Here is a 26,027-nt window from a genome sequence, read left to right as displayed (position 1 = left end):
GAAAATAAGACATATTAGAAGGTGAGACAGAATTACATAAATTATTATGCACAATTTATGTAGAAAGCCTAGTGTTCTCAAGGTTATCCAGGAGGGAAAGAGTGTGGAAGAGAGATGAGAAGTAAGAACAGAAAGAAGATGATCTGACTAAGAAGATGATGTGTAGCGAAGAAGCCAGACAAAAATCTCAGACAACAAATTCTACAAAAGATTCAGTTTCAAGTTATTTGCCACCTTTGATGTGGACTGCCCTCATCCTTTCCCAAATTATCCAGGAAATTAAGTGAGCAAGTTCTGATCTACACATTTAAAAACTGTTTTTTTTTTTGGTTTTTTTTGCTTGTTTAGATGAAGTTTGGAGCAATGTCTACTTGAATTTATGTAGAATGGACATAATCCAAAAAAAATCATAAAGCAGGAATTCACCTCTAGAATTAACCATTAAACATTAAGTCTCCACCTAAAGGCACAAGAAGTTAACTGAAATTTTGGAAGATTTTAGACCTCCAAAAATTTAAAATTGGATGTTAGATTAACTGATCTATACCTGAAGAGGCAGGAAACCTGGTTAATAATTTGTAATTTCATAATGCACTTCCAAAAGTTACTATCATAGCTTTTCATATGTTATTTCCTTCATCAGGAATGCTGTCTTTTAGTTCTTAACCTTTTAGCTAAAATTCATTCTTCCAAATCCTTACTTCTATTAGTGCACATATACGCTATTTTAATTATCTGTTTACCCACTGAGCTCCTTTATGTCAGCAACTACATTTTGCATCTTCTAATGACAAGAGGTCAGCTTAAGGTATAATACCAATCAAATACTCAACAATGTTTTTAAATTTTTATTCAATAATTAAGTAAAATTAAATATACCATTTCTTCTAGATTTTCTAGTTTATTTGCGTAGAGGATTTTATAGTATTCTCTGATGGTAGTTTGTATGTCTGTGGGATCAGTGGTGATATCTCCTTTATCATTTTTTATTGTGTCTATTTGAGTTTTTGAAGGGTTTTTTGTGTCTCTGTCTCCTTCAGTTCTGCTCTGATCATAGGCATTTCCTGTTGTCTGCTAGTTTGAATCTGTTTGCTCTTGCTTCTCTAGTTCTTTTAATTGTGATGTTAGGGTGTCGATTTTAGATCTTTCCTGCTTCCTCCTGTAGGCATTTAGTGCTATAAATTTCCCTCTAAACACTGCTTTAGTTGTGTCTCAGAGATTTTGGTACATTGTGTCTTTGTTTTCATTGATTTCAAATAATTTATTTATTTCTGCCTTAATTTTGTTATTTACCCAGTCGTCATTCAGGAGCAGGTTGTTCAGTTTCCATATAGTCGTGTGGTTTTGAGTGAGTTTCTTAATCCCGACTTCTAATTTGATTGCAGTGTGTTCTGAGAGACTGTTTGTTATGATTTCCCTTCTTTTACATTTGATGAAGAGTGTTTTACTTCCAATTATGTGGTCAATTTTAGAATAAGTGTGATGTGTTGAGAGGAATGGATATTCTGTTTATTTGGGGTGGAGAATTCTGTAGATATCTATTAGGTTCACTTGGTCCAGAGCTGAGTTCAAGTCCTGAATATCCTTATTAATTTTCTGTCTCGTTGATCTAATATTGGCAGTGGAGTGTTAAAGTCTCCACTATTATTGTGTGGGAGTCTAAGTTTTTGTAGGTCTCTAAGAACTTGCTTTATGAATCTGAGTGTTCCTGTATTGGGTGCATATATATTTAGGATAGTTAGCTCTTCCTGTTGCGATGATCCCTTCACCATTATGTAACGCCCTTCTTTGATAATCGTGTGTTTTTGGTCATTAGTTCTCTTTATGTGATGGATTATGGCTATTGATTTGCGTATTTATTTTATTTAATAAATGGTGTTGAGGAAACCGGCTAGCCATATGCAGAAAACAGAAACCAGACCCATTCCTTATACCTCATACAAAAATTAATGCAAGGTGGGTAATAGACTTAAACATTAGACCTAAAACCATAAAAACCCTAGATGAAAACCTAGGCAATGCTATTCAGTATATAGGTATAGGCAAAGACTTCATGACTAAAACACCAAAAGCAATTTCAACAAAATCCAAAATTGACAATTGGAATCTAATTCAACTAAAGAGCTTCTGCACAGCAAAAGAAACTATCATCAGAGTGAACAGGCAACCTACAGAATGGGAGGAAATTTTTGCAAGGTATCCATCTGATAAAGGGCTAATATCCAGAATCTACAAGGAATTTAAACAAATTTACAAGAAAAAACAAACAACCTCATCAAAAATTGGGTGAAGGATATGAACAGACACTTCTCAAAAGAAGACATGTATGTGGCCAACAAACATATTGAAAAAAGCTCATCATCAGTTGTCATTAGGAAAATGCAAATCAAAACCACAATGATATAGCATCTCCCATCAGTTAGAATGGCAATCATAAAAAGTCAGGAAACAACAGATGCTGGACAGGATGAGGAGAAATAGGAACCCTTTTACACTGTTGATGGGAGTGTAAACTAGTTCAACCATTGTGGAAGACAGTGTGGCGATTACTCAAGTACTTAGAACCAGAAATATTATTTGACCCAGCAATCTCATTGCTGGGTATATACCCAAGGGATTATAAATCATTCTACTAGAAAGACACATGCACATATATGTTTATTGCAGCACTGTTCACAATAGCAAAGACTTGGAACCAATCCAAATGCCCATCAATGATAGACTAAATAAAGAAAATGTGGCACATATACACCATGGAATACTATGCAGCCATAAAAAATAAATGAGATGTTCATGTCCTTTGCTGGGACATCGATGAAGCTGGAAACCATCATTCTCAGCAAACTAACACAGGAACAGAAAATCAAACACCACATGTTCTCACTCATAAGTGGGAGTTGAACAATGAGAACACATGGATGCGGGGGGGGAACATCACACACTTGGGCCTATTGGGGGGTGGGGGCTAGGGGAGGGATAGCATTAGGAGAAATACCTAATGTTGATGATGGGTTGATGGGTGCAGCAAACCACTATGGCATGTGTACTCCTATGTAAAAATCTGCACGTTCTGCGCATGTATCCCAGAACTTAAAGTATAATAAAATATTAAATATACCAAAATATAATTTTAAAAAGGCTTAAGTTAACAATGTAATGCTTAAATTAAGTGCAATACAGAGGCAATTTATCAGAGAAGTACCTCAGAGTAATTTGGTTTTCACTTGTAATTCTAGACAATCTTTCTTTCTAGAAAAAATCAAATGAATATTGATGATCTGTTATAATTATTTTATGGAGATAGTTATTCAACACGAAACACTGATTTAGAATGTTTCAAAGCAAAAAGAATAAGGTGAGATCCTACCCTTAAGGAGTTTGCAGTCTTAAATGGATATAAACAGACTCTTGTAATAATAGCTTATAAGTACTAAGATAAAAATAATTAGGAGTAGTGGAACCATATCAGAATAGACATTTTCGCTACCTGATTTTAGAGAAGGCATCCTGGTGGTGATGTCAGAACTCAATCTTGAAAAGTCAGGATGCATAAGCTTAGAATAGAAATTCAAAATGGGCCTCTAGCGGGGGAGGAAAAGACACACTAAACAGCACAGTGAATACAAAAAAACTCTGGAATTCCGAGAACATCTAAGGTCGTTGGGATTTTGGGAAATTCTTTCGCTGGTGCTGGGGATGTAAATAAATGATTATTTAAGGGGGGGCATATATGGATTTTTGTTAATTTTGTAAAGCTAAAGGGGATACTTTGTGGATATCCAGAAGGCACTTGACTTACCTGTGTCTAGCTTTAAGTAGATCGATCCAGGTGCCACATACAGATGGATTTAAAAGAGTAATATGGTAAGCCTAGATACAAGACTAAAGAAAGTTCAGTCTTATAACTTTTCCATATACTATAAAATCCTTAAAAATGTAGCTGTTTTCAGTTTCTACATATTTATTTGACAAATACAATTGTATATATTTATCATGTACTACATGTTTTGAAATATCCATTTAGTTTAAATTCAGAGACAGTTATTATTTATTTATTTATTTATTCAGTCATTCATTCAACCTACACTATATGTTAAAGAACTATGATGCACTCAACTCTATGAGAATAATCATACAGTTGTGAACCCCAGGCCCTCCTTCATGCACCTCATGTTACAGGGAGAGAGACAAACATGAAAAAACCCAAACAAGTTAATTATATAATCATGAAATAACTGCTACAAAATAGAAGTATGAGGTGTCCTGAGGGTGTATATTTGGGGACTTACCATATCTTGAGGCATCATATTAGAAAGTACTGTTCTTTTTTTTTTTTATTTTTAAATGAATTAAAGGCTTATTAATACAAGATAATTTAAGGAATGGTAAAGACAAAGCATGTTAAAAATCTGGAATAAACAGCATTTAAAAAAAACATTAAATTACATTTCTTTCAAATGTATCTAACAATCAAAGTGTTCATATTTTCTTACAATCCTATAAACATGTTTCTATGAATTGTTAAGAATTATTGTGAACAGATTGTAGCCCTTGGTATGAAAATGATGCTGCTAAGCAATTTTTAAAGTACCCTCAAAGCAGGTTCTTTTTAGGTAGATTTATTATTTTCTGTACGTCAATCTTTTTATTTATACTAAAGGGCTTAATGAATCCTTGGTGATATGAAGGCAGCATAATAGCCAACCATTTCCCAAAATAATGAGGTTTCATTAGAAACTTTTTCCTGCTTAACAACAGGTAGAATATTCCCCTAAAGTGGCATTCAAGACCTTTATAAAGGGAAATAAAGGAAAAAGAAAAGGGAACAAATTCTTCCTGATCAGGAGACTACTGCTGGGATTTGGGTCAGTGAATCCTAGGATATGAGAAACACTTATTTACAGGAGAGTCTATTTCTCTGTGCAAAAGAATAATATTTTTTAAAAAAAATATTGATTAATTCCAGGAACAAACATAATATTGTACAGAATGCCAGCTGTCAAGATCCCTGATCCCTAATTGAGTTTATTTTACTCATTCCTTTTTCTGGGAGACTGGTAGGTAGAATGGTATAATTGCATCAATCTAAGAAAAAATTCTGAAAATCAAAAAGAAATCGGAAATAGGGAAGTTTTAGCATAAAACTATCATTCAGAGCCATACAGATGTGAAAGGACAAGAAAATCTCAGGACCCCAGAGTCTTTGTGTCAAAAGGAAAAATTAAGCTTGGAAACTGAGTCAAGCAAAAATCCACCTTTCCTTTTGTTACTAACTGGCAACAAGATAGAAGACCACATGTCTCCCCAGGTAGCTTCCTTCACCCTGACAATGTAAATTAACAGCTTCTCTTTGCTGGTAAGAAACAAAGATAAGACTAGAAATCATCCCTTGTCCACCCTTGAGACAAATGCAGATTTACTGAGCATGACAATGTATAACTGACCGTTTCCCTACCTGCTTCCTTTGCACGTGGATTTTGTGAAAGTTGATTAAAACCTCAAAGGAATGTGTCCACTTATTTCACTACCTACTCTACTTTCTTTGCTTTCCTCTTTTTCCCTCCTGCCCACTCTTTTCCTTTTATTTATTGAAGATCTCAAAATCCTCCTTGGAAAGCATGTGGTCCACAGATCCTACTGTGGCTTGTGTCTCATTTCTTGGGCACATCCTCAATCTTGGCAAAATAAACCTCTAAATTAATTGAGATTGTCTCAGACACTCTTCGGTTTACATTGAGCAAATACGTTTGTCCTAAATTTTGTAGACACTAGATGGTAAAAGAAAATGAATCCATCCTTTATCTGCCACACTGAAACAAGTTGCATGACACTTAAGAAACTTTTGATGCCCATAAACAGGTTAAAGAGTTTTCATAACAGGAACTCCAAGAAATAATTTCTTTAGCCTAATACATTGACAGGCAAATTAGCTGAATCAAATCTCTCAAAATTATAAATAAGAAAAAATACACAAAAGCTCATATTTAAGATTGAGAAGTGAAATATAAATGTCAAAATCAGATGCTGCATTCTGAAAAGCACACAGTTGGCCCACCTGGTAAATGAGAAGGGAGTGGTGAATAAAAGGCGGGGAGGTTGTGTGGCCAGCTGGCAAGCCTATGTCCAGGATAAAGGACCACACCTTTACTTAAAATGTTCACACATATCTGAACTTCAGGCCCATGTTTTACCCAATCTTCCGATTTTTCAAAGAGAAACTGAGAATTTGTATGCTTACGTGAAATCTTCAATTTTCAAATATTGACAAATGATTTAAAATATATCAACTTATAATAGCCAAATAAATATAAGCTACTTCTGGAATATAAACCGTTGGTTTATAATGTCTGATTCACATACTCTTTTTGATGTGAAATTAAAATAAGTATGTTATTATTTCAATGGAGTAAGAGAGCTAGAAAACATAATCGCAAACTGGTATGTGAGGTACATGATTGCAGTAAACCATTTTAGTGCTCCTAATTTACAAATAGGTAGTGTTTTTCTAAGAAATAGTTTAAAAAATAAAACTCACTTACCAACTTACTCATTTTATTCTCTTCCTCAATACTACTTTTTAGAATATTTTTGGTAATAATTTTAGAGTCACAGAAAAGTTGTAAAAATTGTACAGAGAGTTCCCATATTCTCTTAACGCAGTTCCCTAGAAGGTTAACACATCTTACAAAATCATGGTACATTTGTCAAAACTAAGAAATTACCTTTGGTATACTGCTATACCAGTCTTTATTGGAATTTCATCAGTTTTATATATGTTTTTTAAATAATGTCCTTTTCTGTTCCAGGATACCATAATTATTTCATATGTCCATGTAGTCTCCTTCTTCATTGCAAATTAATATTTTGCCAATTGTCACTTTTGTGTGTGTGTGAGTTTAGTATAGAAAATCAGTACCCTAATCCAGTTCCAGTACCAACGTGGAACAAGGTTGAGCACGAGTTTCTGAGCTGGCAATGTTTGGGGCCAGACCCTAAGCAGGCTGAAGTCTCTAAGGCAATAGTATGCTAACGAGCCCTTGGTTAAATCTGTCTGCATCATCAGTATCTGTGTTGTTAAAATTCTCACAGATTCTTTTTCAAGACTATAGTTAACATCTTAAAAATATGCCACAGGGTGTTTTAACCTTTACACAGTAAAATAGTGCTTTAGAAGTCAAGAAATATAAACTGCACTGAGCTATTCAAGATGCCAAGTTATCTCCTTACTGTATCTTTTCAAACAATGTACAAACCTTATTCTTGGAGCAAAATACAATAATTGCAGTATGTGAGAGCATCACTCTCAGTTTTACAAATAGTCAACTAACCCATTAGTATCAACCTATGTGAGTGAGTGATAAACAATAGTGAACTTCCTACTTTTGCTTCTTCTATGACTCTCAGCAGACTAAATATACTAGATAGCCTTGTTTGTGTTTATGCAGATTTCTCAATTATTAGATTCATGTAGGGTTTTTCGGCCTCCACACTACTGACATTTTGGATTAGATAATTGTTTTGTTATAGAGGGATGTCTTGTGCATTGCAGAATGCTTAGCAACATTCCTGTCTTCTACCCACTAGATGCCAGTGGCACATCCTTTCCCCCACAACTGTGGGGGGAGTTGTGACAATCAAAACTTATTCCCAGACATTGCCAAATGTCTCCCATCTGTCAGAATCCAGCCCCTTTCCCATTAAGAGTCACTAATTTAGGGGGATATCTTTTTTTTCTACCTAATCTCTTTAATTTTTGTTTATCTCCTTTGTTTCTTTTTACTTTGTACTTTACCAAAAAGTTCGAGTAAAAGAGAATTATGGGAATCAAGTATAAACTTCAGCTTCCATTGCAGTGGCAAGTGATCACATTAAAGCTATAACAGACGATTGCTTTTACATTCAAGAAAGAAATAAAAATGCTGTTAGCGTAAATTAAATACCTTTTATTTTTTCCAGGACCTTCTTACCATTTATCTAATACCTACCAGTATTTGAGGATTTTATTAGTTATGCCTCTGGAAAGCTGTCCCTGAGGGACCCAATCCCAGTCCACTCTAAGAGCCCCTCCTCTGTGTTCCCATTTTGTTTATCTCTAAAAGCTATCTTATTATGTACAAATATCTTACTTCTACTGTCTTTTCTTCCTTGGTATACTGTGAGCCTCTTCAGGAAAATTACCACATCTTATTCCTGACTGGTCCTTCATTTATCCTGTAAACAATCAATAAGTGTTTACTGAGTGTTTGACAGTCGTAGGAAATGTCTTGATTAAGATACCAAACTGGGAGATCTGAGATGCCAAGTAGCAGAATGACAGTACTGACTACGTGGAGGTGAAGCAGAGGAGTCTTCTAAAAAAGACTGAGCTGCAATATTCATGGAGTTGGCTATGTACACACACACACACACACACACACACACACACACACACAAATAGCCAGCATATATAGATATATGATGAACTATATGCCAATATAGTTGATGAACTAATGCCAATCACAAAATAAAATATCATGAAATATTTAAGGTAATGCTATAAGACTTGCCACTGAAAAAGTTGTCAAGCTCCTGAAATATATGCAATTCTTCTATACTAAAACTACTCCTGACTTCAGGTTCTTTTGTGGATATGAGATTCAAACCCTCTCTGAGGCTAGACTCTAAGCTCTAAAAAACATTGTGCAATACAAGTTTGCTGTATAACCACAATTAATGACAACGATGCTGAGTTTTTGCTTGTTTGTTTGTTTACTGCTTTCTTCTCAATAGTTTTTGTAGAATCCATACCTATTTAGTTGTAAAAATTATGCCAAGAAAGAGATTGGCATTCTCAATATTCCTTTATGATCATGTGATTGGAGGAACAAATTTATTACTTGTAAGCACATCTAATAATGTGCTTATGTCCTAGGAAGACAGAGTTTCATTATGTCTGGGCTGTCGAGTTACCCTAGGAAGTAAAGGTCAGTGATGAATCTTTTCTGCTGACAGGTCACTACTATATGACTTTCTTAAGGCACTGAAATACATGTTCCTAATTATTTTTAGAGAAATCACCACTTTTTACATTTATTAAATACTAAATATTCTATGTTAGCCAATCAGAAAGATGTGACTTCCATATATCCAAAATATCAGGATTCCATGGTTTTTACTTTTTTCTGATGTTGATTTAGGATAAACATTAAGAGTAACTTTAAATAAATCTTTAATATAAATATTACAGAAATTTATCTCTGAAACCAAATTGCTTAGTAAAAAAATTGTTTGACATTGTATATCTGTACATGTGTAACTCGTATGTATTCATTTAACGACATATCCAATATACATGTTAAGTCATTTTTCTTTTTTGCCTTTTGAAATGTTTCTTCTGTCTTTTTTGTTTTGTTTTGTTTTGTTTTGCTTTTTCTCAAAAGAAAGGGAGGGAATTTTTAAAGTCTAAAGAAGGCTAGATCAGTTGTTTGTTCAAAATATATTCCTGTTATCTTGTGTTGTAGAATTCTTTACATTCAAGCAATTCCTATCCTGGGAAATGTGCTGAAGTGTTCAATGCTATAGTGTGAATTAGCTGTGATATCCCTACAGATGATGGCAAACTCATTCATAGTGAGGGTGTACTGCATACTAGATATTGTTTGGAGAACTTTACCTATTTTATAATATTTAATAATTTACAGCAAAACAACAAAACATAGTACCTGTGAGATAAATATAGTTGTCCTATTATATTCTTGGAGAACTGGTGCCAGAACTCCCCTTGGATATCAAAATCTGAAGATGCTTAAGTTCCTTATAAAATGTGATAGTATTTACATATAAACTATGCACATTCCCCCGCATACCTTAAATCATCTCTAGAATACTTACATAATGCCTAATACAATGTAAATGCTATGTAAATAATTGTTACACTCTACTAGGTTTTAAATGTGTATTATTTTTATTATTATATTTTTTTCTGAAACTTTTTGATCCATTGTTGGTTGAACTTGAGGATTTGGAGGGCTGACTGTATGGTTTAAGTGGACCTTGAGTGCATGGTTCAAATCTTGGCTCTATTCTCAAGTTGACCAAAATGAGTCACTGAATATATCTGTACCTCAGTTTCCTCATTAGTAAAATGGAAATGATACAGCACCTCGTAGGTTTGTTGTGACCAAATTAATTTATACAGTTAAAGCTCACCTATCATATAGTAAGCACTGTATAAGTGCTTGTTGCTGCAATTATTTGTTTTGTTTTGTTTTAATAGCACAAGGAATGCAACTGAGATTAGAGGAGTTGAATAACTCACCCATGCTCATTTGAACCCAGGACATCTACAAAACAAAGTCTAAGTTCTTACCTTGTATGCTATAAATATTCATTCAATTTTTAACAATTCTGATTTACTTTTGAGGTAATACTAATAGAGTATTAAATATAAAATATTGCAATTAGTCATTGCAGCTCTTTTTATCTGCAACATGAATACATATTAATATAAGTACTATTATGCAACTACTTATATACATTTGTAGTATGTGATTTTTTCAGGTTTAAACAGGTGAACCTCTTTCTTATTAACAAGTCATTTTTACCAATATTTAGACACATTTCTTAATTCCCTGTTCCTTGAAGACCAAAGGTTTACAAATATGTAATGCATAAGTCTTTTCACATTTTCTGTGTATTATTTTATAGTATGGTTAGTGCATGCCATTTTAAAGATCATGTAGCCTGAAATAATAAATGATTGATTACCTAATAAACTGTTTGATACTAGTCTTTATGTAAAAAAAAAAATCTCGGATGATCCAAGGACTTAGAATTGTCATAAATTTTTCACAGCATTTAGACTACCACCCAAAAGAAGATACTAATAAAATAACATTTGTTTAGTCCATAAATCAACTCAGTGAGTATTCTACTTGGTAATGAAATCCTGTTAGTCAGTGAAAAATGTTTACATAATACCTTCCTGGGTGGGAAGCTGTCCAACATCATTACCTCCTACAGTAAACCACAGCAAATTGTTTCAGGAAACATTTCCCCTATATACATATATAACCATAGAACAGAAATAACCACAAAAATAACAAATATAAATCTTGGGAGACATTGTCTTTGATGTCTGTTCCTGAGAAACATATCAGTGATTTCACCATTCCCTGGAGATTAGCACAAACAATGCCCTTGAGATTTAGGGAAATAATCTGAATTCCCTTTGGGATTATGGCCATACACAGAAACAGGGAGAAATGAAACAGAGATGTTTACTATCCTTGTGTTTCCTGTAGGGTCATTCTCCAGGGATATAAATTTCTGAATGTTCCTCAAGCATGGATAATCTAATTATTGGACTCCAAGCAAAAGGTTAAGTGGAGATTGATAGGATCTGGCTAAGGTAGGCTTAAAGCCAATGGAGTGCTAGGAAGCCCCACAAAATTACCTGTCTTAGACTACATTACCCAGAAACTATGCATGAATCAAAGAGTTATGTATGAAGAATTTTGCTGGTAACAAGATCTCAAGGAGCAGCAATGGGAACAGGTGAGGCATTGAAACAAGCCTGGAATGTAGGAAAGCCAATACATGCATATGCCATCCAATGCGCTACCACTCTGAGTAACTGTAGTTTGATTCTACAGAAACTTCTGATGAAACCTATAAAATTCCTCTCAGAAAAGCAGAGGAAACTGCAGAAGAAATAAAGATACATTTATTCATTCGTTCATATCTCTCTGTAGGTCAAGAATTGACTCATAAAATATGAGCACTTGTGTAATTTCTGGTAGGGCCTGTGTAAAGGCCAATCACGTTCACAGATTTTCTATCCCAGGTGTCAGAGATTCCATAGGGCAGGAAGCAAGATGCAGAAGTCTATAGAGGCATGATGAGGTGCACCTGCATGAAACTTAACTGGTCAACACAGCATTGACTGGAATAAGAAATTAGGCCAAGAGGATTTATGGAGTGTACAAGAGACTTTGGACACACTGATTCCCTCATTTAAATTCTAATATTAAGACAACCAATTAACAAACATTGATTCCACTGCATATTTTTAGAAAGTTAAATCATTTAGAAAATGGTTTGTTTTAAAACTGAAAGCAAATCTCTGGTTTGCAATATTGTATTCTCTAATGGGAAAAAGGAAAGTTAAGCATGCCCTGGGTTTCTCTCCAAAACTTTCCCCTTGCTGCCCCTACATTTTTCACATTTCCTTCTAATTCTTGTAATTGAAATGCCAGGAAAATCCCCTGCTCTATTTCTGTCCCAAATAATAGATTTAGAGAGCAATGAGATATCATCATTACCCTGATGATATTCAGCTGTGCCATTCATTGCCTCTGGACTCAGATGGCACTCAGCCTCCATGATCCTTTCAGCAGCCAAGTCTGGAGGAGAGATGAGCTGGCATTCTTCCATATCATTAAAGACAGAGAGACCTGGCTAATATGCTTGAGAAACATCAAGGGACTTGAAAAAGAAAGGAAGTTTGGGCTTTATCAAATGAGGTGATTCACACAGACCAGCCTAGCATTAGTCTATTGCTAGATCTCAAGCTGCCCAAGTATGTCCAGGCAGCATCTATGGAAATGTGTGTGGTTTTGTCTTCTTGCAATTAACTTGAAACTTGCAAGCTATATTCAATGATTTAATGTTTGCTTGGGAAAACTTCAAATTGAATTAAGAGCAGGAAAATTTGAACTTGGGCAGTGGTTATGTTGGTCCTGTGAAACAGGAAACCTGGGATTCTTCAAAAGAAAAAAAAATGTATATTTAACATATTATAGATGTAAACTCACTATACACTTTTAAAGTAACTTTAAACTAGAATAAATCAAATGAACTAAAATCTTACTGACTCTACCCTCCCTTCCTACCTCCAGACTTATAAGACAATATATTTAAAGACAGGTTGTCAAGATAGAAATCCTGATAATTGGCCTTGAGTGTTCCCCATGTACGATTCATATTTTCTGGCATGACCTGACAAACAGCTAGATCATCACTGCTGAGGAAACAGAGAAGAAAGTTGCCTTCAGAATGTGTTTTTATGTGTAACATATGTGAAATGAATATAGTTTTAAGAAAACACAGAAAAAAAGCACTTGCCAATTATTAAATGCACAATTTTTACAGTGTCACAGTAGTATACTGTATTCAATTTTGGCACTAATGGTTTATTTTCTATTAAAATTCATGGGAGAAATAAAACATCAGTGACATTCTTCCCATCAAAATGCATCAAGTGACAATAGCATTTTACCATGTGGTTAAATTGCCATTATCTAAGATAGATGACAGTTCTTTCAATGATTGCCAGCACTTCTTTTAGAGGGAATGATAATATTTTTGCTATAAGTATCTGGCATAAAGAAAAAGAAAAAAGTCTTGATATGAGGACAGCCATTTCAGAAACATGAGGTAACATTACTTTTTTTCTTAACCTATAATAGATACAGTTTCATCATGATGCCAGAAACAATGTCAAGTAAAATTCTTTTTCATTAAATGAGTTTACCTTGTAGGAAAAAGATGTCATAAGCACATGATAGTTCAGAATAAGCCCATGCTACTGCAGGTGGATCCCGAATTCAAGATGGTACTCAATGTCCTTAATACCTGGGAATTCTACAGGTCAGCTTTTAAAACTCCATGCCCTCTTTCAAACTTTTGTCATTTTTCATTAAAAAAGCATATGCTAAATTTATTTTCCCTATTCACTATTATGTGACTTTCACTAATATGTGACTTTCATAGATGCTCACTAAATATTTTCTGAAAGACAAAACCTCAGCCATATATCTTGTGTCTCAGTCTTCAGTCTTATTTAATGGGCGTGGCTTTTTTGACGGAAAAATGTGGAACGAAGGAAGTGAGAAAGATATACTATAAATGGAGCACTCAGTTAATGCTTTGTTCTTCAGGATTTCTGAGAGCTAAGGATTGCTACATTGTCTTATTATTTATTCAGATAATTAAGAATAGACATATTAACAATATTGCAGTTGACAGATCTCTATGAAATACATACGTCTATATAGATTAATGTTTATATATAGTCTTTTAATAGTCACATTCCATCAGAGAGCAGGATAGTATGATTATTCTCATTTTTACATGAAGAGAATTTGTTCCAAAGCCACACGACAGACCTTCTAGGACTTCTAACATCCGATCCAATAGCTTTTCCTTTAGTCTTGCTACTCTATGTGTGATCTGCAACAGTTGTGGCATCACCCGAAAGACTGACACAAATGGGAGGTCTAGGTTCTTACTTTTATTGAGCCAGAACCTGCCTTTGAATTCCCCAAGTGATAACTCTGCACAATCTTGAGCAGCACTGCCCTCTGCCATAGAGCCTCCTTCACACCAAGCTGCCCATCAATTAATCGATTCATTAAGATTATTGATGGGAAATATTTCTCACCCACATTTCAAACCTAGTACTTTTAGCTTTATCATCCAACAGGAGAAATACTTTAACTGGGCAGATGTTTTCTGGAGACAGCTCTAGCAGAGTTGCTGTTCTTCAAATGCTATGAAGCTTGAAGGGAGAAGGTTCTGATTTTCCAGGTATCCGGTTCAATCTAGGCCTAGTTCATTCATTTAGCATGGTTCTGCCCTCCTTCTTCATGAAACAGAAACTAAAAAAGACTAAGTTCATTCAGTTTAACCTGGCAAAATGTCACTTTGTATGACATTTACAGACTTACTACTAAGCCAAAAATTTGATGTGCATGTAACAACTGTATAAAATAGGTTTGATTATTTCTGTTTTATACATTAGGAAACTGAGGCTTATACGTAATTTGTCTATAGTCATATACATAGAGTGTAGAGCAGGAAAATAAATCTCTACATATCTGACCCCAGTCTGTTCTCTTAACCAAGAGGCTACTCTAACTCCCTAAATTAAGGTGAGCCTGTGTGCACGTGTGAGTGTATGTGTGTGTGTGTGTAAATGTGTTATCTTCAGGGCAGAAAATGTGGGAATATAAAATTATGTATACTCCAAAAGCCTTATGATTTTTATCCATCTGGAATTGTGATGTTTATTAAATATGAGTGAATACTGTATGTATTAACTTCTATCTCCTCTGTCAATTATTATTATTATTAGAACTCCATGTATTCGTATATATTTTCCATTAATTTTAAACACATATTACTAAGTATTCTCTCCCTTATTGCCATTCCTAGGAATATATTATTTTATGTTGGTGTAGGTGAGCAAGTGTAATCACAGGTCAAGAATGTTTTCAAATATTTGCTTATATAATTATCACAACTAACACATATAAAAAAATGTTCCATTTTTTTCAAAGACTGCATATTCAATAACTCTATAGAAAGACGAATTAAAAACCTTGAGTTTTAATTCCAACTTTGCTATACTTTATGGGACCTTAATATGAAACTGAACATTAATGAAACTCATTGCCATTTTTGGAAAATAGGGGTAATTATGCCTTGCTGAAAAATAATTTATTATGGTATTAAAATAACAAATGAGTCCTACATATATGAAGTTTTACTGCCATTCAATAAAAGAAAGAGATAGGTAGTTTTTTAAACAAAGTAGATACTGAAATTTGATTTGTATATTATGGGAAAGTGCTTTATGGAAACATCAACACCTACTGTCAGCACTTTTGTACTTGCTGTTCTCACTGCTTGCCGGAATACAACTTCCTCAGATATGTGCACATTTTCTGTCTTCAATTCACGACACCACTTAAATGGTGTCTCAGAGAGGACTTCCCCGGCCATCACATCCACAACAGCAGGCTGTTTGTTATTCCCTCAGTTTTTCTTCACAGTACTTATCCTGCAATTTTTCTCTATTCCTAGTTCAGTATTTGTTTATTTTGTGCTGCCTACCTTAGAATGTAAGCTCTATAAAAATAGGAATTTTGGCTGCTTTGTTAACCATTCAATCTCCAGAGCCCAGAATCATAACTGGCAAATAGCAGATTTAGAACAATTGTTTGTTGAATAAGTGAATGGATAAACTAAGTCAATATATAGCTATAGGCAAGGAATTAATAATAATGGCACTATTAACACTGCTGCTGCTGCTGCTGCTGCTGCTACTACTACTATAACAACAGCAACTGCTACTACTACTACTTCTATCAGCTTGATAATTGGGTTTTTACTATGTACCAGACACTGCATGCATTATCTTAACAAACTCTCACAACAATGTGGCAGTAGATATCATTATCTACATTTTCTAAATAAGGAAATTAAAGTTTTAGTTAGATTCGATGTACAGCAAAGATTGAGAATCAATGACTAGATTAAGTCATTGATTACCTGGTAAACATTGGAATTACTTGGTAAACCTTTTAAAATATTGGTACATAGGTTCCAATCTCAGAGTTCTGATTTAAGTGCAATTCCCAACAATAATGCAATTAAATTAAAACATCTAGGGATGGGAGCAGGATATCAGTATTTTTAAAAACTCTCTCATTGTTCTAAAGTACAGCCACCATTGAGAACCACTTAGATAGGGTAACTAACTTCCTCCAGGTCATGTGGTCAGGAAGTGGTGGAGCAGAGATTTGATCCCTGTTTCTCTAACTTCTTCCCAATCCTTCCTCCATATTTTGCATATTACCTGAGGTAGACTATCTGGTATTTCAGTGCCTTACCAACTGCAATATCGCTAACTGTTACTTTGAGATAATACGGTTTTATTTCTAACAGCGCGATTTTAAATTTTGTGCTCTTCTTACATTCAGTTTAGTTTCCTTACATGCAAGAACCTGATGGTAATTATTGCTTTCTGTTCCTGTGTACTGTGCAAGTGGGTTTACAAAGTAATACACAGAAAGAAGAATTTACTTTTCCAAAGGAGATGAAAGGTCAAGCCCTGGAAACAATTTTGTAACTATCATAATAATTTTTAAAAGAACAGAAATGGGCTACAAAGGCACTGTGGCTGTAACTTGATAAAATAAATAAGGGAGACTTCCAGTGTAAAATACATTGGATTTAAAGCCAAGTCTAAATACTAAAAAACAAACAAACAAACAAACAAGAAAAACAACAAAGGGTTTCTGTAATATCAAACCTGGGTTTGTTTTGAAAATAGATGATTTCAGAAATTTTTACTTACTACTTTAAGTTCCAAGAGATCATCATACCGCCAATGTAAAAAATGCTTTTCAGAATTACAGCCTCAATCATGAGAGATTCATTTGTACCAGCATATAGACCCAGAAGGCATTGAGATGGTGCATCACAAAGTGGTAAATAATGCAAGTTCTGAAGTGAAGAAGAGTGGAATGTGTAACCCATTCCTGTCATGTTTAGTTGTGTCTCACAGGGTGAGCACTCTAAATTCCTTGAGTCTTATATGTTTTCTCACCAATAAATAGAAAATGAAATAATTGCTACAATAGATTCATATAAAAATAAAACAGATAATATAGACAGAAATATCAGTATAATATCTGATTTATAGTACTCAATATTTTACTGCTTGAGATTTGAGACTAAATTCCTGGAGACTTATATGTTTAAGTCTCAAGTCTCAATAGAAAATGAAATTAATAATTGCCACAACAGAGTAGTGTGAAAATAAAAGAGATAATAGAGACAGAAACATTAGTATAATATCTGATTTATAGAATTCAGTATTTCATTGCTGTTATTAGCAATCAAATGTGCAACCTTCTAAAATTAAGAAGGATTTAGATGCATGGAATGAATTTATGTAGAACAAATTCATACAGGTATGTCTATTCATATTACTAGCTACTACTAATATATTAATTGCTTGGAAAATAACCAGTAATTTGAGGAGTTTATAATTTAGTTGGAAAATTAAAAGACATAAAGAGAATTGAAAAAAAAAAAACACACAAGATATCACATTAGTAGTATTTATCATAGATAAGCAATCAATAATACTGGAATGGATAATAAATGACAGTGGAACTTGGAAGAGGAAGTAATCACTTTTTGCTAGAATGGAAAAGAAAGGTTCATGGATGACAGTTTGACTTAGAAGGCTATAAGGCTGAGTAATGTCTACGCATTCCTCTTATTTGTCCCTTCATTTATTCAATAACTTTTTATTGAATGCTTACTGTCTTTCACTCCCTCTTTTTGATACAGTCTAGTGATATAACAGTCAAAAAACTCGTGCCATGTTTGACCATACAAAGTTTACATGCTAATGAGAGATACCAGCAAACAAATGATACGTAAGCTACATATATTATAAAAACATAATTATTTTCAAAAATAATGTGTTGCATACATTTTTTAAAGGGTAAAACGAATAATTAGAATGGTTAGATAGTTCAGCAATAATGGTAAGGGGAGCCTGAATAGATAAATTAATGAATTATAGGAACATGATATGTAAACATTTCTGGGAAAATTGTTCCAGAAAGAGGAAAGCCCAAAGCAAAATTCTGAGAAAAAATACAAGCTGATTTATTCTAGGAAGAACAAGAAAAATGATCACATGTCCAGAATATTCTAAGTAAGGCTGAAAAATAATTTTAAAATACACATAAAGGAAAGAAAATGAATAGGTGGATGTAGGATGGCTGTCAAAGGTAGATGTGGTTATACCTGGCAATTGAATGGGACTGGTGATGAGCGAGGGAAATCAAAGACAAATCCAAGATATTGAACATAAATGATTTTTCCAGAAATATTTCAAGAAAAGGAGCAACTTTGAGGAAAAATGAAGTGTTAATGTTAAACAACTTAAATTGAAGATGGTGGTGAGGCATCCTAGAGACAACAAGCAGCTGGAGATACCAATACTTAGAAGAGGGGTCAAGGTTAGATAGGTTTTAGGAGTCAGTAGTTTGCAAGTGATAGACCAAGTCCTGAAAAAGGAGTTAATGCAAAACAGATGCTAAGAGAGTAAGAAAAAGCAGGAGAAGAAAAATTTATTTTTCCTGAATCTAGTCTTTTTATTGTTTCCTTTCTCAATAATGAAACCATCTTTCAATGAGTTATCTGTACTGGTTTCAAACATGTCCACATATTCTTTGACACTCCTTCCATTGATTTCAGGCTTTGTCAAGTTGTTCCTAGTGAATGTGATGTGGTGAAGTGATGCTGAATAATTTCCAAGTGAATTCATAAATGGCTCCAGAACTTTCACTTGGAATTTGCCCTTGAATCTAGCCACCGTCTTATAAAGAAGTTCAGCACCTACATAGAACGTCCACATGTGGGTGTTCTGGCCACAAGAAAGTCCACATGTGGGTATTCTGGCCACAACTCTAACGTATCCCAGCATCAGCCAGCATCAACTCCAGACCTGAGAAAAAGAAACTTGAAACAATTCCAGCTCCCAGCTTTGGAGCTGCCCAATAGATATGAAGTGATAAAAAGATGAGCTATTTCTGCCCAGCCTTTACCAAATCACAGATATCTGTGAAAAATAAATATTGTTGATGCTTAAACTACCAAGTTTTGAGATGATTTGTTGCATAGCCATAGATAATTGGAACATGGTGTAAGCCAGAAATTCAGAGGTAATTTATGATAGCAAAATTTCTTTTACCCACTACCACCTTATTTAATCCATCACCAAATCTTATAGATTTTTTCCTACTATATAGTCTCTAAAATTCATTTAGTTTGCTCCATTTCCACCACGACTACAACAATACAAGTTATCACAAATTCATGCCTGGACAATGTTTGGTTTCATTCTTTATATTCCATCCATGTATTTTGTTTCCATTTATATTTATTCCATTATACTTTCCAGTTATATTTGGTTCCATTCTTTATACTACATCCAGTTATATTTTGAAAATGCAAATCTCAATATATATATATCCATAGCCTCTATAAAAAGTAATGACTTCTCATTGCTCTTAGAATAAAAACAAGCTTCCATACCTTGGCCTATAAAAACCTGCCTAGTCTGTCTCTTCTTGCCTTTAAAGGCTATTCCAAAGAAATTATTTAGTCTTTACCCTCTTCCTCCTCCAGCTTTCTAATTTCTTCACCCCTGTTCCTCCAGCTGCAGATTTTGCCCATGCTACTTCCTCTGTCTGAAAGTTTTTCTCTCCTTTCTTTTCATACATTTTAGTCATCTTTCAACTGTCACTTTAGTCATTGTTTGATCAGATAAATCTTCCCATTTCAAACAAATCCCCCATGTAATATTTTTATAGAACCAAATGCTGCTGCTCCTTAGGACTTCATTATTTTTATAAAACTGCACTTATGTATGCATGCATGCGTGTGTTTGTCTTTTCACCCTCCTCATTCAGTAGGTTCAGTGAGAACAGAGACTACATCCATTACTTGTCAATGTTTTATTCCCAGAACGTACTCCAGTGCCAGACACAGAATGCACTCAATATATATTTGTGGAATAAATTAATTAAGAACATATAAAGTCATCTTAGTTATCATTATAGGAGGATATCATTACTCTAAGAGTGAAGGAAATGAAGGGAGAAGGAAAATAGTCTAGATATCTACCTGTATGACTCCTGTTTGTTCCTGCCCTATTGATTACATTCCCTGACTGATTAATCTTAAGTCTAAGCTGATAAAGAACTCAGAAAACTGGGCAACGTAGTAAATAGTCTCCCAGATTAATTTTAACATAAGTATCAACAGGTTAAAATGTTACTCTTTAGGAAAAGCAGTATTTCAATCAAGAACTCCCTAAAATACAATTTCTCTCTCTCTCTCTCTCTCTCTCTCTCTCTCTCTCTCTCTGTGTGTGTGTGTGTGTGTGTGTGTGTGTGTGTGTGTAGGGGAGGTTGTGGTAAGAAGAGATACAAAAATAGGCATAAAACAGGGGGATAAAGTGAAAGAATACTCTAACTTTAAATACAATATAAAAGGATTACTAAATAAATGCAGTAGGAGATATTACTTCTGTCATTATCTAACCTTCAGGTTTTATTTTTATTGTTGTTATTAGAAGGCTAACAGACTGGTCCCCTTTTTAGTGATTTATTTACAAATAACAAAATGGAGGTTTCAAGTTAAAAAAGTATGTCCTGCTGTCTTTATATCTGCCAACCAAATTATTTGTTATACATATATAAATACTTTTGTAAGTATAAGTTATTATTTCCTTACTGCTGTGTCCAAATGACATTACACTAATATTTTAGGCAAGCTTCCAATGTTAAATACCTTCATAAATTTATAATGCCTAATAAAAACCAACAGGAGAAAAGTATTAAGGATACTAGTCACATCCTTTCTAGTGCTTGAAGATAGTGATACTGGTGGACTGATTTCAAAGAATGTCCTTCTTATGCTTGAAGAATTCAATTTCTCTACCAGTAATATAATTATGCTTAGCTTGCTGATTACATTGTATTTCTGTTGCTTTCGCATTCATAAAATTTATCACATAATATGTATTATGGTTTTCATTTGTATTCATGGTTCTCAAGCCCAGTTTTTATGTTACTTGGGAATAAAAGACTGGTTAGATATTACTACTCTAGTAAATTATTTTACTTTTTAGTAAATGGACACTGTATTTAAACTTCATTTGCTTCTTATTTTGCATAATTTGAATGATAAAGTTTAAAAGTAATGCAATAAAAATAAAATGAATATACATAATAGTAGTACTTATTTTCACATAGTAAACAAATTTGACATTGGGTTTTAGTACTAAAATAAAATTGAATAAAATTCAAAAAATAACATATATTTTTATATATGCATGTATATACATAGATACATGTTTGTGCATGCACACCAACATGTATTAAGTTGGCAATTTCATACAAAATTACAGAAAAAATATTTTATTTTTAAAATTACAATATGTTTTATCTTTTTACCACACATGAAATTATAAGATGATCATTGTAAGAGGATATGCTGCATTTTTTTTTTCGTCATAAATCCCCAAATCTTTGTTGGACAACACCACGGGAGATTGCAGAAGACGTAAAATTGAAACTTTGTTTTTAATAATTTATACTGCTCTTATCGTGTAACCTACAAAGTTTAGATTACTAACTCTTAAAATAATTCATCATGGTAAAGTGAATAGAACTTGCTCTTGAAAATGAGTGACACAAATGCATAAGATCAATGAGGTTAATTTCAATTTCTTATACAAATAAACCACAACCTGGACATGTACACCATGAAATGTTGTTTAAAATATTATAGAACTGTGAAGGTTTTAAATTCTTAATTTTAATGCATTGTGTGGTTTAAGTCTATTCCTACTTCAGTACTTTCATATAACCTCTAATAACCTGAACACTAATCTTACAATTGTCCCCGACTATGCAGAAACTCATAGAATTTTTGATTCTTCATTTACGAGTTAGTGGGGCAGAAAAAAGCCATTCATGGCTCTACCCTTATAGAAATCTGAGAATCCAGAACTAAACTGTGAAATTATCATATTGCTCTATGTCTTTTGAAAAAAATAATAAATCAGATTGGCCTAAAATATGTGCATATAGGTACATTTTCACATTGACATTTTCAAAAGCTATTTTCATTCTAAGTATTTTATTTTTTATTTTTTATTTTTTATTTTTTTAAAATTTATTTGTTATTATTATACTTTAAGTTCTAGGGTACATGTGCATAACGTGCAGGTTTGCTACATATGTATACTTGTGCCATGTTGGTGTGCTGCACCCATCAATTCGTCAGCACCCATCAACTCGTCATTTACATCAGGTATAACTCCCAATGCAATCCCTCCCCCCTCCCACCTCCCCATGATAGGCCCTGGTGTGTGATGTTCCCCTTCCCGAGTCCAAGTGATCTCATTGTTCAGTTCCCACCTATGAGTGAGAACATGCGGTGTTTGGTTTTCTGTTCTTGTGATAGTTTGCTAAGAATGATGGTTTCCAGCTGCATCCATGTCCCTACAAAGGACACAAACTCATCCTTTTTTATGGCTGCATAGTATTCCATGGTGTATATGTGCCACATTTTCTTAATCCAATCTGTCACTGATGGATATTTGGGTTGATTCCAAGTCTTTGCTATTGTGAATAGTGCCGCAATAAACATACGTGTGCATGTGTCTTTATAGCAGCATAATTTATAATCCTTGGGGTATATACCCAGTAATGGGATGGCTGGGTCATATGGTACATCTAGTTCTAGATCCTTGAGGAATCGCCATACTGTTTTCCATAATGGTTGAACTAGTTTACAATCCCACCAACAGTGTAAAAGTGTTCCTATTTCTCCACATCCTCTCCAGCACCTGTTGTTTCCTGACTTTTTAATGATCGCCATTCTAACTGGTGTGAGATGGTATCTCATTGTGGTTTTGATTTGCATTTCTCTGATGGCCAGTGATGATGAGCATTTTTTCATGTGTCTGTTGGCTGTATGAATGTCTTCTTTTGAGAAATGTCTGTTCATATCCTTTGCCCACTTTTTGATGGGGTTGTTTGTTTTTTTCTTGTAAATTTGTTTGAGTTCTTTGTAGGTTCTGGATATTAGCCCTTTGTCAGATGAGTAGATTGCAAAAATTTTCTCCCATTCTGTAGGTTGCCTGTTCACTCTGATGGTAGTTTCTTTTGCTGTGCAGAAGCTCTTTAGTTTAATGAGATCCCATTTGTCAATTTTGGCTTTTGCTGCCGTTGCTTTTGGTGTTTTAGACATGAAGTCTTTGCCCATGCCTATGTCCTGAATGGTACTACCTAGGTTTTCCTCTAGGATTTTTATGGTATTAGGTCTAACATTTAAATCTCTAATCCATCTTGAATTAATTTTCGTATAAGGAGTAAGGAAAGGATCCAGTTTCAGCTTTCTATTTATGGCTAGCCAATTTTCCCAGCACCATTTATTAAATAGGGAATCCTTTCCCCATTTCTTGTTTCTCTCAGGTTTGTCAAAGATCAGATGGCTGTAGATGTGTGGTATTATTTCTGAGGACTCTGTTCTGTTCCATTGGTCTATCTCTCTGTTTTGGTACCAGTACCATGCTGTTTTGGTTACTGTAGCCTTGTAGTATAGTTTGAAGTCAGGTAGCGTGATGCCTCCAGCTTTGTTCTTTTGACTTAGGATTGTTTTGGAGATGCGGGCTCTTTTTTGGTTCCATATGAACTTTAAAGCAGTTTTTTCCAATTCTGTGAAGAAAGTCATTGGTAGCTTGATGGGGATGGCATTGAATCTATAAATTACCTTGGGCAGTATGGTCATTTTCATGATATTGATTCTTCCTATCCATGAGCATGGTATGTTCTTCCATTTGTTTGTGTCCTCTTTTATTTCACTGAGCAGTGGTTTGTAGTTCTCCTTGAAGAGGTCCTTTACATCCCTTGTAAGTTGGATTCCTAGGTATTTTATTCTCTTTGAAGCAATTGTGAATGGAAGTTCATTCATGATTTGGCTCTCTGTTTGTCTGTTACTGGTGTGTAAGAATGCTTGTGATTTTTGCACATTAATTTTGTATCCTGAGACTTTGCTGAAGTTGCTTATCAGCTTAAGGAGATTTTGGGCTGAGACAATGGGGTTTTCTAAATATACAATCATGTCATCTGCAAAGAGGGACAATTTGACTTCTTCTTTTCCTAACTGAATACCCTTGATTTCTTTCTCTTGCCTGATTGCCCTAGCCAGAACTTCCAACACTATGTTGAATAGGAGTGGTGAGAGTGCACATCCCTGTCTTGTGCCAGTTTTCAAAGGGAATTTTTCCAGTTTTTGCCCATTCAGTATGATATTGGTTGTGGGTCTGTCATAAATAGCTCTTATTATTTTGAGGTACGTTCCATCAATACCGAATTTATTGAGCGTTTTTAGCATGAAGGGCTGTTGAATTTTGTCAAAAGCCTTTTCTGCATCTATTGAGATAATCATGTGGTTCTTGTCTTTGGTTCTGTTTATATGCTGGATTATGTTTATTGATTTGCGAATGTTGAACCAGCCTTGCATTCCAGGGATGAAGCCCACTTGATCATGGTGGATAAGCTTTTTGATGTGTTGCTGAATCCGGTTTGCCAGTATTTTATTGAGGATTTTTGCATCGATGTTCATCAGGGATATTGGTCTAAAATTCTCTTTTTTTGTTGTGTCTCTGCCAGGCTTTGGTATCAGGATGATGTTGGCCTCATAAAATGAGTTAGGGAGGATTCCCTCTTTTTCTATTCATTGGAATAGTTTCAGAAGGAATGGTACCAACTCCTCCTTGTACCTCTGGTAGAATTCAGCTGTGAATCCATCTGGTCCTGGACTTTTTTTGGTTGGTAGGCTATTAATTATTGCCTCAATTTCAGAGCCTGCTATTGGTCTATTCAGGGATTCAACTTCTTCCTGGTTTAGTCTTGGAAGAGTGTAAGTGTCCAGGAAATTATACATTTCTTCTAGATTTTCCAGTTTATTTGCATAGAGGTGTTTATTCTCTGATGGTAGTTTGTATTTCTGTGGGGTCGGTGGTGATATCCCCTTTATCATTTTTAATTGCATCGATTTGATTCTTCTCTCTTTTCTTCTTTATTAGTCTTGCTAGTGGTCTGTCAATTTTGTTGATCTTTTCAAAAAACCAACTCCTGGATTCGTTGATTTTTTGGAGGGTTTTTTGTGTCTCTATCTCCTTCAGTTCTGCTCTGATCTTAGTTATTTCTTGCCTTCTGCTAGCTTTCGAATGCGTTTGCTCTTGCTTCTCTAGTTCTTTTAACTGCGATGTTAGAGTGTCAATTTTAGATCTTTCCTGCTTTCTCTTGTGGGCATTTAGTGCTATAAATTTCCCTCTACACACTGCTTTAAATGTGTCCCAGAGATTCTGGTATGTTGTATCTTTGTTCTCATTGGTTTCAAAGAACATCTTTATTTCTGCCTTCATTTCGTTATGAACCCAGTAGTCATTCAGGAGCAGGTTGTTCAGTTTCCATGTAGTTGAGCGGTTTTGATTGAGTTTCTTAGTCCTGAGTTCTAGTTTGATTGCACTGTGGTCTGAGAGACAGTTTGTTATAATTTCTGTTCTTGTACATTTGCTGAGGAGTGCTTTACTTCCAATTACGTGGTGGATTTTGGAGTAAGTATGATGTGGTGCTGAGAAGAATGTATATTCTGTT

At 34.4% G+C, this 26,027-nt stretch overlaps 1 protein-coding gene and 1 long non-coding RNA gene across 7 annotated transcripts in view; one reads left to right on the top strand and one right to left on the bottom strand.

Annotated features, from left to right (window-relative positions):
- Positions 1–26,027, bottom strand: part of LOC105475960 (CUB and Sushi multiple domains 3) — a 1,218,758-nt gene that overhangs the window by 619,041 nt on the left and 573,690 nt on the right. The gene's annotated exons all lie outside the window — the stretch shown is intronic.
- Positions 1–26,027, top strand: part of LOC139355777 (uncharacterized) — a 122,835-nt gene that overhangs the window by 380 nt on the left and 96,428 nt on the right. The window lies entirely within an intron of this gene.

Source organism: Macaca nemestrina, chromosome 8 (assembly GCF_043159975.1).
Source record: "Macaca nemestrina isolate mMacNem1 chromosome 8, mMacNem.hap1, whole genome shotgun sequence".
In the NCBI taxonomy this organism is placed as follows: Eukaryota; Metazoa; Chordata; class Mammalia; order Primates; family Cercopithecidae; genus Macaca; species Macaca nemestrina.
This window is presented reverse-complemented; position numbering and strand designations above follow the sequence as displayed.